Consider the following 19,805-nt stretch of genomic DNA (forward strand, 5'->3'; position numbering starts at 1 on the left):
GCCCACATGCCTAGAGCCTGTGCCCTGCAACAAGAGAAGTCACCGCAATGAGAAGCCCACGCATCACAGCAAAGAGTAACCCCCATTCGCCGCTGCTAGAGAAAGCCTGTGTGCAGCAATGAAGACACAACACAGCCAAAAGTAATAAATAAAATAAATAACTTTATAAAAAAAAAAAGAAAGATGCTCAACATCACTAATTATTAGAGAAATACAAATCAAAACTACAAAGAGGTATCATCTCACACCAGTCAGAATGGCCATCATCAAAAAATCTACAAACAATGAATGCTGGAGAGGATGTGGAGAAAAGGGAACACTCATGCACTGTTGGTAGGAGTGTAAATTGATACAGCCACTATAGAAAACAGTATGGAGGTTCCTTAAAAAACTAAAAATACAACTACCATATGACCCACCAATCCCACTACTGGGCATATACCCAGAGAAAACCATAATTCAAAAAGACACATGCACCACAATGTTCATTGCAGCACTATTTACAATAGCCAGGACATGGAAGCAACCTAAATGTCCATCAACAGAGGAATGGATAAGGAAGATGTGGTACATATATACAATGGAATATTACTCAGCCATAAAAAGGAACAAAATTGGGTCATTTGTAGAGACGTGGATAGACCTAGAGACTGTCATACAGAGTGAAGTAAGTCAGAAAGAGGAAAACAAATATCATATATTAACACATATATGTAGAATCTAGAAAAATGATATAGATGATCCTATTTGCAAAGCAGAAATAGACACAGACATAGAGAAAAAATGTATGGATACCAAGGGGGAAAGGGGGGTGGTGGGAGGAATTGGGAGATTAAGATTGACACATATACACTATTGATACTGTGTATGAAGTAGACACCTGAGGGGAACATACAGTATAGCACAGGGAACTCTACTTATGGCACTGTGGTGACCTGAATGGAAAGGAAGTCCAAAAGGGAGAGATATATGCAAATGTATGGCTGATTCATTTTGCTGTACAGTAGAAACTAACACAACATTGTAAAGCAACTATACTACAATAAAAAATTAATTTAAAAAATAGGGACATTTATAAGAGTTTCAAATTCTGTCTTAAATAATGGTATCTGAGATCTCTCTCTTCCTAAAGCAAGTTTATAGATAGCAGTGGACACTTCAGATTGTTTTCCCAGGACCAATTCTTCCCTCCTTCATGAACCTAGCCCTGCTCCATATACCAGGTGCAGCTGTAGAAATTGACTGCATTTCCATTTTAGTCATAGGCTTAGTTTAGGAAAATACAACTTTGGAATTCACCAGTGACTCCTGGGGTAAGACCTGGGGTTATGTTGATCCCATCACACTGAAGGTAAGGACTTATATTTCCTTATGCCCTAACAAATATGACTGCTGTGATTATCTATTGTTGTATCACAAATACCCCCCAAACTTAGTGGTTGAAACAACAATCATTTATTTTGTTTGTACATCTGCAATTTGGGCAGGGCTAGATGGGGATGGCTAGTCTCTACTCCATGTGGCATCAGCCAGGCAGCTGGAGTAGGGAAGGAGGTTTCACTTCCAAGATAGTTTATTTACATGGTCATAAGATGGTGCTGGCTGCTCCCTGGGAGCTCAGCTGGGAGTCTCATGCTCTTCATGTAGGCCTTCCCCAGGGCTGAGGTGGCTTTTTCACAATGTGGCCACTGGATTCCAAAAGCCAGTTTTCAAAACGAGACGAAGTCAAAACTACTAGTCTTTTAAGGTCTGGGCCTGGAAGCAGGTACAGTCACTTCTGCCATATTCTATTGCTTAATTACTCAGAGACCCCACCTAGATTCAAGGGGAGGTTACATAGGTTTCATTTTGAGATGGAAACAGTGTCAAATTAGTTGTGGCCATCTTTAATATTACACAAGGCATAAGAAAGCCCATAGTACTGAATGGCTTTCATTTATGTGAGATAATAAATTTACTCATTTTTAAAGCAAATCTTAATTGCGTTATTTTTAGTTACTACTTATATCATTTTAAGCCAAACAGAGTTATAGCAGGATTTAGAAGACAATCTGAAAAAAGTTTACAGTCTAAAAATTAATAGCTGGAAAAGAAAGAGTAAGTATCAGTAAAAGGAATATGAAAACTAATTTCTGTTTATTTGGTGTAATATGGTTCATAATAAACTATTCAATGACAAAAGAACAACTGAATTACTACTAATTAGTAATATGTCAAATCACTTGAGCCAAATGAAAATTCCTTTATTATCATGGGTGGGTAGTCATGAACTACTTGATTTGTTTGTTTTACAATCTGTGGCAGATGTTAACTACATCCTAATTAATTTACCAACGGAATTTGAACATTATTTGATATCTTACAAAGTCTTTAGAATAATAAAAAATAAATGATGCTATACAAGTCTTGTCTGAAACAATTGATTTATCTGTCATTCTATCAATCAAAAATTATTTTATCAAGAACATCTAAGCATGCCAGCAATAATAATTTGGACCTAGTTTGTAGGTAAATGATCCTAAATTCCACAAAATGAAAATTCATGTCTGTGGGTTTTTTCATTGTTTGCTTGTTTTTTGTTTTTTCATTTCCATGTGGCTTATTGTAAAATGAAAATAATAACCAGAGAAATAAAGGCACAATGTATTAAAAATTTTTTCTCTCTTCTTCTTCCTTTTTTCTTCCTACCTTTCTTCTCTTTCTTCCTTCCTTCTTCCCTTCCTTCCTTCCTTCCTTCTTCTCTCCTTCCTTCCTTTCTTTTTCTTTCTTTCTTTCTTTCTTTCTTTCTTTCTTTCTTTCTTTCTTTCTTTCTTTCTTTCTTTCTTTCTTTCTTTCTTTCTTTCTTTCTCTCTCTCTCTTTCTTTCTTTCTTTCTTTCTTTCTCCCCTCCCTCCCTCCTTCTTTTCTTTTCTTTTCTTTTTTCTTTTCTTTTCTTTTCATTTCTTTTCCTTTTTTTTTTTTTTAAATTTCTTACCACTTAGTGTAAATAACTGAATAACTGAATTGGTACCATTTATATCTACTAAGAATGAGGTGTTAAAACTTATTTTTTCTGTTAAAGTATAATTGGAGGAATTTATATTAAAAATTCAAACTCCACACCCCTAGAGATTATAGTCTAGTAGATGTAGATGAAATCGGCAAATTAACAAGTATCACAGGTAATTTTCTTCTAGGACTACTCTTTGAGAAAAGACCTGATTAAGAGGATGAGGAGGCTGAAAGGAATGAAAGGGAAAAGGCAAGAAAGGAACAAAATATAGATCTAATTATAACCAAATATAGATCAGTTAGTCCACAACTTGTGATAAATATGGGTTTTAATTTCTAATAATTAGAAAGCTTCTGCATTGTTTTAAATTCTGACCTAAGTAATTAGATAAATTTGATCAATATAATGCTATTGCTACTACATTCAGGTATAATCAGAAATTCAAAAACATGCATAATTTTGATTAAGATCATTTGATACCAGAATACTTAATTTCTTAGAATGAATTAACATGATTTTTAAAATGCATATTTGAAAAAAACATTGCCTATGTAATATACTAAAGTAAAAATATGGCTTAATAAAAATTACCCTAAAAAATTTCTTAAATCACTTATAAAATAAAGTATGTATACTTATAAAACCCTGAAAGCAATATTGTATATCATATAATAAAGAATACTTATTCAAAGCACAATTTTACAATCATGATTAATTTTCCCACAGCCCCTAGCACCCCTCTCTTCCTTTCTTTCTCTTTCTTTCCCTCCATCTCTCATTTTTACTAAGTAGTCACAGTCAAAATTGTATCATTTACGCACAGGCAGTTACTAGGGACCTTGGCCTAGTATTTTACTTCCTCAGAGCCTAAATGTCCTCATTAAAAGTATGGCCTTTTATGAGATGATTGCTTAATGTTTTAAATGTTTATCTCTTTTCTCTCTCTTCCCAAACCCTCTCTCTGTGTGTTTAGCTACAGATACACACAAACACATACACACTCATATTTGCATCCAGCTACTATACTTTGATGTTGACCTCACACATCCAGATTTTTATATGTTTTTATAATTTCCATAGTGCACATATTAAGATAACTCAATACCATAGATAATCATAATTAGCCCTGTCAATGCCACCATTTCCATTATCATATGCAGATATTTGTATACAACTGAACAACAAAATAAATATTCTGATCTTGTATTTTATATACCTCAGAGAACAAAATCTACCAATTTAAGTTTAGGTTTGGTATTGCTGGATCTAATAACTGACCAGATGAGATGATCTTTCTGTATCCTTCCAGTCCAAAAATTTAATATTTCTTTGAGAAACAGAGCAGCTCTGGTACCAGCACAAGTGCGTCTACTATATTTGCAAATAAATCTGGAAATGGTGTTAATAAGCTGTGCCTGTTTCCACTGGAAAAAGTTGAAAAAAAATTAACGATATAGTACTGACAGGAGAAATACAGCAAAAAAAGTAATAAATGTAAATCTGTTACACTAGCTACAATGTTGAACAGGTATAGAATATATAATGTAAACTTCTTTTAATTTTGTTCTGTAGACTATGATGTATATAATTTTTACTCACCTAGGCAAGACTCTAACTCCATTATATTTTTGGAAAAGTCTATGGCCTATTTGGCGTTAGATGTTGCCAAATTATCCAAATAGAATTTGACATGACCAGCTTACAAAAGTATTATAATTTTGAATATAGTAAATTTTAGACAAATAGATGATATTTCACAAACTACAAACTTGGTTGATGTTTTCCTGGGTGGTCTCATGTACAGAAGATATTCTGTACTCTGAGCACATTAAGAGCATGTCTCTGCATAAATGGTGAACATTGGAGTCATTAAAATTTAGAGTGGAATTCTGGAAGAAAAATAAGGAAAGAGAATTGAAAGTTGGAGATGGCGCAGTTTAGGAAATTTTCTTCTTTTTTATTATTCCTTAATTTATTCTGTCTCATCTCCAACTTCAAAACCTACTTATTGAAGCTTGCTTCAGCAGGGTGAAGATCTGACTGGAGTACATGACACTGAGAAATTAATACACTATAGAGTTGACTCCCTCTCAAGGTTTATTTACTGGTTAGAAGAGGTAATTTCTTTAATCCAGTGTCCTTGGGGCATGGTATACCATGCATCACTCTTTTGTCACTGGACCAATCCCTCCCTTACACACACACACACACACACACACACACACACACACGTATTAATTAGTACCTACAATACCAGTTCTATCAACAAATCAGTAATGTTAACCACTACCAGTTCTGCTTATGGGTCAGTGTTAACCAGTACTGGTTCTAGTTCTAGTGAGGAATCTCAAAAGCTATGTAATCTTCCTAACTTCAAGGTTCAGTTAAACACAAAAATCTAACATTAAAGCATCAACTTGGTGCATATCTAGGATGTTAACTTATTAACTTGTGTGAACTTGGCCTAAAAATAAAACTGGACCTAAAATAGAAATCCCTACAAATCTGTTCCAACAATTCAAAATGTTCAGTCCTCTTTCTGATAGAGCTAACTAATTCTAATGTCCCAACCTGGGAAATGTACTTCTACATGGAAGCCTATATGATAGAATAATGTCAAACCATAGAGTTTTCTCCAAGGAAATGCACTGTAGACAGCACCATAGTATTACAAAGTCTTGTTGTGGCTAAATCTCTTGCACTAATCCCAACACCCTAAATACTCCCCTAAGTGTTTCTCATTGGCGGAAAACTCCCCTTGTCTGCAGTATGAATAAACATAGGTACCATAAAAACACCCCTTTCCACATCCTTTCTCTTCAGTTAATTGGTCTCAATGTTTCCTCAACTCAAATTTCAAAATCAAATGTTAATGATTATATCATCCTGGAAGAAAAAAGGAGGCAGAAAGCCTGCATTCTTTGAATATATCTGAGATCTCTGAACTTGGGAAGTCACTTGACTTCACTGTATTTGCTTCTTTCTCTATAAAATAAGAAAAATCTTGTCAGTTTCACAAGGTTGTTGTGAAAACAAATGAAAAAAAGTGGTTTGAATTGGACAGTATTGTGAAAAAAACAAAGCTATTTACTGCTTAATTCTACCTAGTTAAGCTTTCAATAAACTGTACACATATGAATTAAATAGATGATTATTTAATGGCTGCATACATACATAAGTGGAAGAACCAGCTTTTTACTCACAACCTACAGATAATTTATGTAACACAAATTTATTGATGATACTGTTGTCGACATATTAATGGCCCCCAAAGATGTCATGTCTAATCCATCAAATACATGAATATGTTAGCTTACATGGTAAAGAAGAACTTTGCAGATGTGACCAACTTAATAATTTTGTGATGGGAAGATTATTCTGGGGGGCCCAATATAATCACAAGAGACCTAATAAGAGACAGGCAAGAGGAACAGAGCTGAAGAAGGAAGTGTGATAAAGGAAGCAGATGTAGGAATGGTGAGAGGAGGGGGCCAGGAACCAAGGAATGTGGGCAAACTCTAGAAGCTGAGAAAGGCAAGGAAACAAATTCTCTCCTAGAGAAACAGGGGAAATTCTTCTCCCTCAGAAGAAATGCAGCACTTGATTTAGGACTTCTGATCTCCGGAACTGTTAGATAATAAATCTCTGTTGTTAGAAGTGTAAGATAATAAATTTGTGTTGTTTTGAGCCACCAAATTTGTGATAATTTGTTACTTCAGCTATAGGAAACTAATATAGATTCTATGTGCTGAGCTCCATTCTAAGTGATGGAAATATGCAGATGAACGAAATGGAGAAATAAGCCGGATATTGCGCTCTACATTTTACATGAATTCAAGTCATTTTTTACAACTGTACAGGTAGGTATAATAAGCCCCTTCTTTATCGATGAGGAAACTGGAAGCCAGAGTAATGTGTCCATTGTCACACAACTAAGAGGTGAGTTTCCTGTCTTTAGAGCCTGTGTCCTTTACACTCATTGTATTACCTCCTCCAAATAACCTGAAGGTACATGTCAGCGTAATGTAGGTTATGCACCAAAGATTCATTTGCTGAGCTATGGCTTGTTTTGCCACTTGGGGGGAGATATGGGAGAAGAAAGCAAGTAAGGAGAAGAGGTTTACTTTGTAGAGATTCATTTGAAGAGTTGGAATTGAACTCACATAACTCAAGATGAGTCTGCATACCCAAGCTTACTAAAAAAAAGTAAAAGTTTTTCCTTAACTCAAACTTATTTTTAGTAATTGCTCCATAGACATTAATTTCAGATTTTTATTTGTAAATGTTTTTGTGAAACTTTTTATTTATAATTTGAAAGACCAAAATAAAACAAATGATGTCATTATATCATTTCCCTTAACACACTTATCTGACTTTTTAAACAATAGAATGGATTGAAAAGGAAGGCTAAAAATATATTTTTAACAAAAGTGTTTATGGATGAAATTTATTAATACATTCCCACTTGCGCTGAATATTTTGAGAGTTTTGGTCAAAAGCAAGTTGAAGAACCCCGAGATCCACAGAAGTTGCTTCTAGCCCCGAGCTCATCTTATTTATTTATTTGTTTTCACTAATTGGAAATCACATTTCTTAGAAATGAAAACAAAAAGTATCCTTTTATAAAGAATGCCTTGCCTGAAGATTTTTCAACGAGGGTGAAAACAGTTGCAAGCCCATTAGTTGTTTTCCCTAAAATAATTTATTTTAAAAAGTCATTAGCTTACCAGAAAAAAACTGATAGAGGGCCTTTAAGATTTCTACTTTAAATTTCAGGGATTTGCCTCATTAAAAATCAATTGCAGAACCAAAAGCCTCATGCATGTGTATGTGTGTGAGGGGGCGAGAGAAAGGGAAGTATGGATGCAAAAATCTTGCCCAGTTTTATTTAAATATTTCTGAAAATAAAAATCATCTTAAATGACATTAAGAAAAACTTCTTCTTTGAGACGTTTACATTTTTTTCTAGTAGAAAATATAGTGCTACTTCTGGACATGTTGTTATTATGTCTCATAACCAGGTTAGAAATTTCACTTTCTGATAATTTCCTTACAAATTAAGCCTTAAAATTGTCTCCATTATTTCTACTACTCTGCTGCAAATTTAACAGTGAGTGAGTTCAATAAATTGTAAACATTACCCAACAATGTATAAGTCATGGAGAGAAAATAAATATATGCTGACTCTGTTAGTTTTTCATTCTAAGAAAAAGAATTGGCTGAAAATAGAAACCTAAGAATCTTGGAAAAGGATGATAATAACATACTTAGCACTTTTCTAAGTAATTCTTTTTCCATTATCTTAAGCTATTTAAAAACCTTTGTGCTTGATAACCTGAGCTCCATAAGAGGTACTATCTGGAGGACAGTGAAGGAGTTGATATATTTGTTTCTTCCCTCGTTGGAAAATTTATGAGCTATGTTGCAATCAACTGCTGTTACTTCCAAAGACTTCATATATCAGAGGACAATGACCACAAGGCCAAGGTCATCCTTGAAGTTAGACAAAGGAAATGGCCCCAATAATATAATGATATCTACAATTATTTAAGGGGAACAAAGGTAAGGTGTGAGAATAATTTTGCCTTCTTTTGTAGCTAGTGAAGGAGTTTCTTCATTTATGAAAGGAGGGAATCTACTCAATGTCTTAGAATACATATCTTAGGCATTGTCATTGTTCCTTTCTTCTCTTGGCTATTTCTTCTGAACTTATCTTTTACCATGGGCTTTTAGATTTGCAAGGTGCCATGGAAGAAATTACTTTCTTCTTTAGGTTCAAAAGCAATAGTCAGGCTTGTAGTGCACACAAGTCAAAAATTTGTCATATGTTCAAAGGCACTTGCAGAATCTCAGAGCTATAATTTTAAAAATAATAAAAATAATAAATGATGCTTCCATAATATTGGAGGGTCAGATCTCTAAGGAACTTAGGCTACGGAGAATAGATAGATGATAGATAGATAGATAGATTAGATAGGTAGATATTCTGATATAACATTGTCCCAATAATAGCTAAAAGCATAGTTGAGGATTTCTGAGAATTTCTTTACTGCCTATATTGTTTTCAGTTCCCTTATAATTCAATGATCATTTTCAAGAAAACTACCCAAATAATCTAATATTAGGTGAATTCCAATAGGGCACCCAGGAATTCTTTCCACTCATTCTTCAAAAAAACTTTTTGAAGTAATTATCACCCAAATACATACAGAGAGAAAACTAGGGAGTGTAAGTGACATCCAAATTTAGCTAGGAAGTGGAAAAGTGGAAATACCAACAAAGACTTTTGATTTTTATGGCAAAATGTCTTTACAGTGTTTCTTGTCTTTTTAATTATTTGAATGCTTTTAACAAAAACAATGTAGCAGTAGGTGTTAAAGTCCCATAGCAGAAATAGAATGAGGCACCTTTAAAAGTTATAAATTTTTTTACAAATACATTATTATACAAATTCTTATGAGGTAGACTCTCCAATTATATTGTCTTTAGAGTTAGATGTCAATGATATTATTTTTTTTCTACCTTAATGTGAGTGATACTTCTCTTTGCTCTGTTGAGTTTTTCATTTAGTATCCTTCCTGATGTAAATTTGATTAAAAAAAACTTTTAAAAGATAAAAACCCAAAGGAACAAAATCTAGAGTGACCTTGTCTGCAATGTGGGAATGTCCTGAATTTTAATGGGATGGGGGAAACTATTTCTGTCTTTTAAGTTATGTGAGTATATTCAGTTAAGAATATATTTCAATCCATTAGGATGTTATATGATTTCAGTATTGTCCTCACACAAAAACAGGGACATTAAAGAAAGAAAAATAATTAGTTCTGTGTTAATAAGATCATGGGGTGGTACCGTCAAATATTTGTTAGAGATGTATCCCATACATAAAGTCCTAAGAAAGAACTTAGTCTCTGGCCCTAGCATAGTTGTATGGTCCTGCAGCTAACATGTGAGAAATGGGTTAAGGTCCTACATCTTCTAAATTTATATTCCAGAAGCTAGCATCACTGGCACTCCAGGTAGGCTATACAAGGAAGTTTCCAAGGAATGCAGTAACAATTCATAGCTACCTTAATGAGATATCTCTGTTGAGGGAGTAGGTTGAAAAGGCCAAGAAAAACCCCTTTTCGAATTTTTGCTGAAATGGTATAATTAATGAAATCAATGAAAGAAATCATTGAAAATCCATATTATTTTCTAATAGGTAGAAAAATCCAATCAACTAATAGGAATATACTGAGTTCCCACTTGATGTTTAATATGGACATATGGATAAGATATTTTCTGCCGTTTTCACTTGTTCTTGAACCATATTTTGCTAATTCCTAAGAAGAATGGAATACTAAGCAGTGAAATAAAAGTCAGGCAAATTTCGATTGGGGTTTAGGGCAGTTAAGAATTCTGAGGCTCTGTACAATCTTACCAAAAAATTATGTGGTAATTTCTAATTGTTATCCAAGGCAATAGTTCAGGTTCAGAGAATTCTGAACAGCAGTATGAAGAAAAAGGGAAGAGGTACAACAGTACATAGGTCAGAAAGAAAAATGAATATAAAATAACTAATTCAAAAATTTCTGTACAGATAGATCTAGTTTCATTAGTTAAGAATCGTACATTTAATAGATGATCATTAAATTCACTGCTGAGACAAAAATACCCTTTTAAATGTGCAAATCTTTTATCCCTTCATTTTTAAAATGATGGAAATAATTTAATTTGTTTTTAGACAGCTCTCAGTCCTAAGAGGAGAGAAAATACTTGGAAGTCAGACTGTTTGTGTTTGGTTAATATATGTGTTTAATATGCTAAAGAAATCTAATCTTGCTTCAATATTTGCAGAAAAATATGCCATTTATCAAAAACTCTTGGGCAGTCATTTTACTGCAAGTGTTCTTTGCTTAACAAATAGATTCATTCAGCAAATATTTATGGAGCATCTTCTGAGCGCCAGGCAATGAAACAGATACAAGAGATTCAGACATGAATAGGATAAACTGCGTCTTTTTGAGGAACTCATAATCCTGTGTGAGATATATACATTGAAAACACTGCAATACAAATGACACTCATGTAACAGAATTTAGTTCAAAGTTTTATAGGTACACTAAAGAGGAAGTGATAAACTCTGACAGAAAAAGTTGGAAAAAATCTTTACAAAGACATTTACATTTCTAGTGGGTATAAAGGGACAGTAGATAATTTAAAACATAAAGAAGTAGCTGAAATTCCATTAAAAACTTATCTTTCAGTACTGACCTTCCCCATGTCCGGGGAGGGGGTAAGGGTGGGGAAAATGAAATGCAAAGAGGAGAGGACAAATAAACAGGGTATACTCGTGAGATTCGGGAGCACCAACATTAATGGAAACAAAGCCAGATTTGGATAGGGGCCTCAGAAAATTAGTCCCGGATGTACTGGGACACAGTGGGTCACCTCCTCCCACTACGTCCCTGGGCTTTCCCGTCCTCTGCTCCAGGTATCAAACCAAGCACTCTTTTTTCCAAGATGCCCTGCTGGCCCAGGCGTCCAGGAGCCCATAGGTCTGGCCCCTGTGACATTTTGAATGCCTCCTCACTAAGAACAGCAGTTAACAGTAAGCTTTTGTTCATGGTTTTAATTCCTTGGTAAAGTAAATTAGGCAATGCCAAAAGTTGTGAGTTTGGTCCTTGGAGAAAATGTGGGCCTTACAAGATAGGAGAGTAAATTTTGGAGGGTTTTACTGAAGAAATAAAAGATATCTTTTGTATCTTTCTTTCCTGGAGCGCTTCATTTTCATAACTGTGTTCCTGTTGGTTTAATTAAACGTAAAAATGTAAGATGTTGAGTCCACCTGCCTTGGAGCAGACCCAGGTCTGAACTTTTTCAAATGTTTGATACATTTAACTTGAAGGATTTGAAACATGCAATCATAGGTTACATAGTTCAGTTTTAGGTCCTACTGGATTAAGTTTTTTTTTTTTAATGTTTGAAAGCATAGTTTTATGGTAGTCCTTTTAGGAAGAATCCAGTATTATCTAAAATTATTAGCAAAGTTAAATGTATTTTACATAACAAAGTTTTTAGAATGTTGAGAATTAATTGAAAATAGAGTGATGAGTAAATGTTTAGGCTGAGATTATTTCAAAAGCCTTATCTTGAAATACTGTTAGTAAACTTCTGTGATTTTTTTCTTTTTAAATTTGTTTTGCTGAGAGCATAGCTATTTGTTTTTATTGTAAAACAATAATAATAACAATAAAAAGCAAACTCAAAAAACAACTTATCTTGGAACAGGTCCAAGTAAAGTCAGTCCATTGGATATTTGCACGTGATTCCTTTTATAAAATAAAATACCAATATCAACACAAAATTTTATCTTAGTGATACTGTAAGTAAGGTAAAAATGTACTGTGTTTAATAAAATTTTAGAAAATCATTATGTAACATTAGGGTTTACCTATGTCTGTTTACACAACAATGTTTCAGGACAAAGGAAGAAATGATAGGAGTGTAATATTCTGCTTCCCTTACACCAGTGTTTCTCACCGGTATAGTTCTTGACATTTTAGGAAGGAAAATTGTGTTTTGTAAGATATTTAATATCCACGAGCCCTAGGCACTATATACAGGTCATACATTTCAGTTATTTTAACAACTAAAATACTCTTTCACATTTCCAAATACATCAGGTGAGCATGGAAGTGTGGATGCTTACAGCACCTTGTTGAACAAACAAGGCATCCATCAACACGATTTGATAGAAGCATGGGTTGAAATAACAACTCCATGTTGCCTACTCTCTAGAAGAAAAATCATTGAAATGGAAAATCTCAAGAAACTTCAAAATTTCAAAAAGTTCGATTTTTTAAGTTTGCCTAGTGTATGTGTGGTAAGACTATACTTCTGAAGGCCTAAATATCACTTAGAGTCTTTTCACCAGGGGTTGCCTAAGAGACAAAACATGAGCAGGAGAAGGATATGGAGCAGGGGGAATAGGTAGAGGAAGAGGAGAAACTGATCACCACTTACTTTTAGAAAACAATCAAAACTAATCTCATTGTACCTTCCATCCTAACTTATCTTAGTCAAGGCCGTGAGTCATAAGTAGACTTTATAAATAACCCTCTTTACACGTATTTTAATCCCATATGGCTTTGTATCTATCCTAATTTTACCCATTGTCCCACCTCCCTGACCTCCTTGCAGGAATTTCATCCATGACTATCAATTTTTCACTGCTTGTGGCTTCAGTGAAATTATTGCATGCCTCCTCATATGACATATTTCAGAGTCCATCTCTGTAAATATCCTCTTGCACGTATTTTCAGCTCCCTTTCTCCTTTGTCATTCTCCATTATACTAGTCTAACATAACCAAAACCCGCATCACACCTGGCAAGAGAATATAGCTGGAAAAAATACACATTTCAGGATAAAGCACTACTAGGTCTCCATTATTACCTAAAAACCCTACTCAACCATTCCCAAAAAGAACCATATCTCTCCTCTTATCAAAGTATTAATGCTTCTCCCTATCACTCTAAGAAAATAGAAAGGATCACATTAGAACAATTTCATCATACTAGTACTAAATCTCTCAGCTTGCATTAATCTCTAGAACTTTTTTTTTTACTTTCTCCATAAAATGAAAGTTTTTGTCTGCTTTAATCTAAATCTAATACCTCTATTTGTATCTTGGATCCCACTGTCTCAACATTCAAAGGGTTGTATCTTCAATTATCCCCTTTATTTCCGCCATCAATTTCCCCCTTTTGTTACATTATACCCATGAGAACACAGATATACCTTGATATCTTCAATTTTAATAAAATGCTCTTTCTTTACCCGTGCCACGTCAGCTTACCAACTAACATGTTCTTTTCTGAGCCTCATTGTTATTTTTTCCAGTGGTTGCTCTTGTGATTGTAATTTGTCTTTAATCTACCAAGTCTACCTTCATGTAATTACACCCTGAGGAAAAATAGGACAAAATATATATTAGGAAAAAGAATAGTTGAGAAATTGCAAAATTTCTGCATTAACCATAATCCATAGATCCAGGAAGCTTATAAAATCATAAAGAGAGGGAAAACTACAAAGAAAAAACTTACTTAGATACATTATAGTCAAACTTATGAAAACCAAAGATAAAAAGAAAATGTTAAAAGCAACGAGAAACAGAAACACATATTACATGCAGTCTCGTGAACAATAATGTGTGTGATGGCTGTCTTCTCACCTGAAAGAATGGAGGCTGAATGACAATGGAATAAAATCTTTAAAGTGCTAAGAGAAAAACAAAACCAAAAAGCACCTTTCAATCTAAAATTCTATATCCAAATAAAATAAAATATCATTCAAAATGAAAGTCAGATAGATACACTTTTGGATACATAAAGGCCAAGATAATTCAGTTCCAATAGACCTGCACAATGAGAAATGGTCAAAGACTTTTTTTTCATTTGGAAAAATATGGCTCCACTTACAAATACAGCAGACAACTTGATATTGTCCTACAGCTCTCACATGTTCTGTTCTTTTATGCCACTCTCTTTTTTCTCTTTATGCTTCAGCTTAAATACTTTCTACTTACCTCTCTTCAAGTTCATTCATTTTTTCCCCTTATGTTCAGTTTGTTCATGAGTTTAATGAATTGTTCATGTGTGATTATTTATCTATCTATCCATCTGTCTACATTCTCTATCTATATATATGTTTATACACGTATATCTCTGCATATGTATAGATCTATATCTACATCTACATTTACATGTATTCTTACATCAGTATTTTTCCTAGCATTTTCTTTTGATTCTGTCTTGTAGATTCCATGTCTCTGTTAAAATTTCCCATCATTTTACACCTGTTCTCCATATTTTCCATGAAGCCTATAAGTTTCAAGTTCCTGTCTGATAATTCCAGCATCTTTACCTCTGGGTTTGTCTTTATTAACTGTTTCTTCTTTTGAATATGGATTACATTTACTTGGTTGTTTGAGTGTTGTATAATTTTTCTGTAGAAGCTCTCTCTCTGCTAAACAGTCTAGCCACCCAGTTTTAGAATTGCTGTAAGGTTCTGTTTGCTCTTTAGATTTGCCTAAATTTTTCTACAGCTCAGGAAATTTCTTTCTATGCTTCTGACCTTCCTCCAGCATTCAGAATATGCGTACCTTACTCTCTGCAGTGCCAGAGAAGATGTTTCTTTTTTTTTTTTTAAAAAAAACATCTTTATTGAAGTATAATTGCTTTACAATGGTGTGTTAGTTTCTGCTTTATAACAAAGTGAATCAGTTATACATATACATATGTCCCCATATCTCTTCCCTCTTGCATCTCCCTCCCTCCCACCCTCCCTATCCCACCCCTCTAGGTGGTCACAAAGCACTGAGCTGATCTCCCTGTGCTATGCGGCTGCTTCCCACTAGCTATCTATTTTACATTTGGTAGTGTATATATGTCCATGACACTCTCTCACCCTGTCACATCTCACCCCTCCCCCTCCCCATATCCTCAAGTCCATTCTCTAGTAGGTCTGTGTCTTTATTCCCATCTTGCCACTAGGTTCTTCATGACCTTTTTTTTTTTTCCCTTAGATTCCATATATATGTGTTAGCGTACTGTATTTGTTTTTCTCTTTCTGACTTACTTCACTCTGTGTGACAGACTCTAACTCCATCCACCTCACTACAAATACCTCCATTTCATTTCTTTTTATGGCTGAGTAATATTCCATTGTATATATGTGCCACATCTTCTTTATCCATTCATCCGATGATGGACACTTAGGTTGCTTCCATGTCCTGGCTATTGTAAATAGAGCTGCAATGAACATTTTGGTACATGACTCTTTTTGAATTATGGTTTTCTCAGGGTATATGCCCAATAGTGGGATTGCTGGGTCGTATGGTAGTTCTATTTTTAGTTTTTTAAGGAACCTCCATACTGTTCTCCATAGTGGCTGTATCAATTTACATTCCCACCAACAGTGCAAGAGTGTTCTCTTTTCTCCACACCCTCTCCAGCATTTATTGTTTCTAGATTTTTTGATGATGGCCATTCTGACCGGTGTGAGATGATACCTCATTGTAGTTTTGATTTGCATTTCTCTAATGATTAATGATGTTGAGCATTCTTTCATGTGTCTGTTGGCAATCTGTATATCTTCTTTGGAGAAATGTCTATTTAGGTCTTCTGCCCATTTTTGGATTGGGTTGTTTGTTTTTTTGTTATGGAGCTGCATGAGCTGCTTGTAAATCTTGGAGATTAATCCTTTGTCAGTTGCTTCATTTGCAAATATTTTCTCCCATTCTGAGGGTTGTCTTTTGGTCTTGTTTATGGTTTCCTTTGCTGTGCAAAAGCTTTTCAGTTTCATTAGGTCCCATTTGTTTATTTGTGTTTTTATTTCCATTTCTCTAGGAGCTGGGTCAAAAAGGATCTTGCTGTGATTTATGTCATAGAGTGTTCTGCCTATGTTTTCCTCTAAGAGTTTGATAGTGTCTGGCCTTACACTTAGGTCTTTAATCCATTTTGAGTTTATTTTTGTGTATGGTGTCAGGGAGTGTTCTAATTTCGTACTTTTACATGTACCTGTCCAATTTTCCCAGCACCACTTATTGAAGAGGCTGTCTTTTCTCCACTGTATATGCTTGCCTCCTTTATCAAAGATAAGGTGACCATATGTGCATGGGTTTATCTCTGGGCTTTCTATCCTGTTCCATTGATCTATATTTCTGTTTTTGTGCCAGTACCAAACTGTCTTGATTACTGTAGCTTTGTAATATAGTCTGAAGTCAGGGAGCCTGATTCCTCCAGCTCCATTTTTCGTTCTCAAGATTGCTTTGGCTATTCGGGGTCTTTTGTGTTTCCATACAAATTGTGAAATTTTTTGTTCTAGTTCTGTGAAAAATGCCAGTGGTAGTTTGATAGGGATTGCATTGAATCTGTAGATTGCTTTGGGTAGTAGAGTCATTTTCACAATGTTGACTCTTCCAATCCAAGAACATGGTATATCTCTCCATCTATTTGTATCATCTTTAATTTCTTTCATCAGTGTCCTATAATTTTCTGCATACAGGTCTTTTGTCTCCTTAGGTAGGTTTATTCCTAGATATTTTATTCTTTTTGTTGCAATGGTAAACGGGAGTGTTTTCTTAATTTCACTTTCAGATTTTTCATCATTAGTATATAGGAATGCAAGAGATTTCTGTGCATTAATTTTGTATCCTGCTACTTTTCCAAATTCATTGATTAGCTCTAGTAGTTTTCTGGTAGCATCTTTAGGATTCTCTATGTATAGTATCATGTCATCTGCAAACAGTGACAGCTTTACTTCTTCTTTTCCGATTTGGATTCCTTTTATTTCTTTTTCTTCTCTGATTGCTGTGGCTAACACTTCCAAAACTATGTTGGATAATAGTGGTGAGAGTGGGCAACCTTGTCTTGTTCCTGATCTTAGTGGAAATGGTTTCAGTTTTTCACCATTGAGGACAATGTTGGCTGTGGGTTTGTCATATATGGCCTTTATTATGTTGAGGAAAGTTCTCTCTATGCCTATTTTCTGCAGGGCTTTTATCATAAATAGGTGTTGAATTTTGTCAAAAGCTTTCTCTGCATCTATTGAGATGATCATATGGTTTTTCTCCTTCAATTTGTTAATATGATGTATCACGTTGATTGATTTGCGTGAGAAGATGTTTCTTACTTCTCATGTCCAACCTTCAGCCTTCTGCAGGTGAAAGCCAGCAATCTCTCAGATTTCTTTCAATTCTCCTGCTCACTGCCCTCTCAGTCTTTGGTTCCTGAGAGACCAAGCTGTTTTGTATCTCAGCTTTCCTTACCTGCTTTTGGTATATTGCACTTAGGTATCTAAAGTAGATCCATGGGGAAAAAAAAACAACAACAACCAACAACAAAGAGTGGGTGAAATTTATCCTGTGCCTGGGATATCTTGGAATTCTATTCTGCCATCCAAGTGTATACCCAGACATTAATGATTTATTAACACTTAGTTTCACTTTTTCTTATTCCGGTCTTTGACATGTTCATTATTTTCTAGCCACCCTATCATTTTTCCAAGGATAAAAACAGCTCAGAGTCTCCTTCTTCTATAAATGGCTTGTGTTTCTCTGACATTTAGTTCAGTTAGGTTTCCTTGAATCTTCAGCTTTCTGGTAAACTTAAAATATATTATTTTTTAGCTTATGTGGTTGTTTTTTGTTGTGAGTGGGAAGACTATAGTCTCTCACAATGTTTTAAGTTTTAACTGGAAGCAGACATTCTCTTATTTGCTATTATTTTAGATTCAGACTCCCATCCATTTCTCTATAGATTGCATTTGAAAGTCTAACGTAAACAAGTTGGAGATGGTCTTTTGCATCTATCTCATCCAGAGAGAAAGTATGAGGATTTAGGGCTAGAATATCTGTAGTAAATCCTATTAAATGTGACTTAATCATTAAAAAATCTTGAGCTTCTGTATTTTTTTCAATCAAGTCGGAATACTGATTAATACTACTTAAAAAAAATAGTTTAAACAGACTTTCCTATGACTTACAGATTAGAAGTGAAAACGAACTAGAGTTTATGAGAACTCTTTATAAACTTTAAAGAAGTATAGACCTGCTGATTTTTATAACCATTAAGAAATAATACTTTTTGAATCAATAATGGTTCTAAGATTATATCTTAGATGCTTCCAGTTTGTAAAAAAAATCACACATTAACAACTGCCATCAGTTCTGGTGCGTATCGCTGACAACTTCTCAAATTCTTCATCCTCTGTGACAGGATATGATTTTTTTCCCTTGAGAAATATGCACAGTATAAATGCAAGTCAGCTGGTATTTCACATACCTAGGGAATATCTCTATTAACAACTTATTACTAATTCATTAGTCATTCAGAATTTCACACCTACTTCTTGACTAAAATATATATGTAAATATTTAATGTCAACCCAGAGAAATTCGTTCAAAGTCTACAAATCTAAGTCAAATATTATTTAAATTACAAATTTTCAGTTAGAGATAAGATGGACATGAAATGGGCAGGAAATGGAAATGTAAGAGATATATTTCATGTTAGTACATTTTAAAAATGTGTTTGATTCCAAAATATGAGTTTAAAATTTTTTCTCTTTTAATATCTACCATAATTTATTTATAGTCCTAGTTCAATTATCCTTTCTTTGCAACTTAGGACATTTAACATTTGCATAGCAATATTATTTCTTGGTAGGAGCTGCATGAATTTTAGGTTACTTTAGATTGTTAATGAGATCTAATAATAATATTTCTGATGCCATCAATTTTCAACTATCCAAGTAAATGTTAACAGGGTTAACATGGGTAATTGGAATCCATACATATGTGCACAATTTCGCTAAATATTTTTTTTGCTTGCTTGCTTGCTTGTTTCAAATAATAGCTTCAAGGAAAAGAGAAATGATTGACCTAAATAATGTCTCCTTTCTCTTTCATCTTCAGTAAAGATGCTAATGAGAACTGTGGTTGGTCGGGGGGGCTAAAATAGAGTCAGGAAAGAAGCATGAGCCAACTAGAGTGGCAGCTGGAAAAAGATATGAACCGAGACACGTTTAAATTGGAGTTGATTGAGGAAATTACAAAAATGTTCGTGAAACCCCATCTGTGTAAAACATAAAGATTTTCTGAGAGATGCAAAGAAAAAAGAAAGGGAGCATGTGAAATGCATGCAGTGTATTTCAACATGCATTTAAGAAGCATTATTCTGCACAAAACACTGAGTATAATATGAAAGCACAATGATAATATCGGGCCTCAGATCTGGCCTATATGACTAATAAGTTACAATGATAAGT

Source organism: Eubalaena glacialis, chromosome 5 (genome assembly GCF_028564815.1).
Source record: "Eubalaena glacialis isolate mEubGla1 chromosome 5, mEubGla1.1.hap2.+ XY, whole genome shotgun sequence".
In the NCBI taxonomy this organism is placed as follows: Eukaryota; Metazoa; Chordata; class Mammalia; order Artiodactyla; family Balaenidae; genus Eubalaena; species Eubalaena glacialis.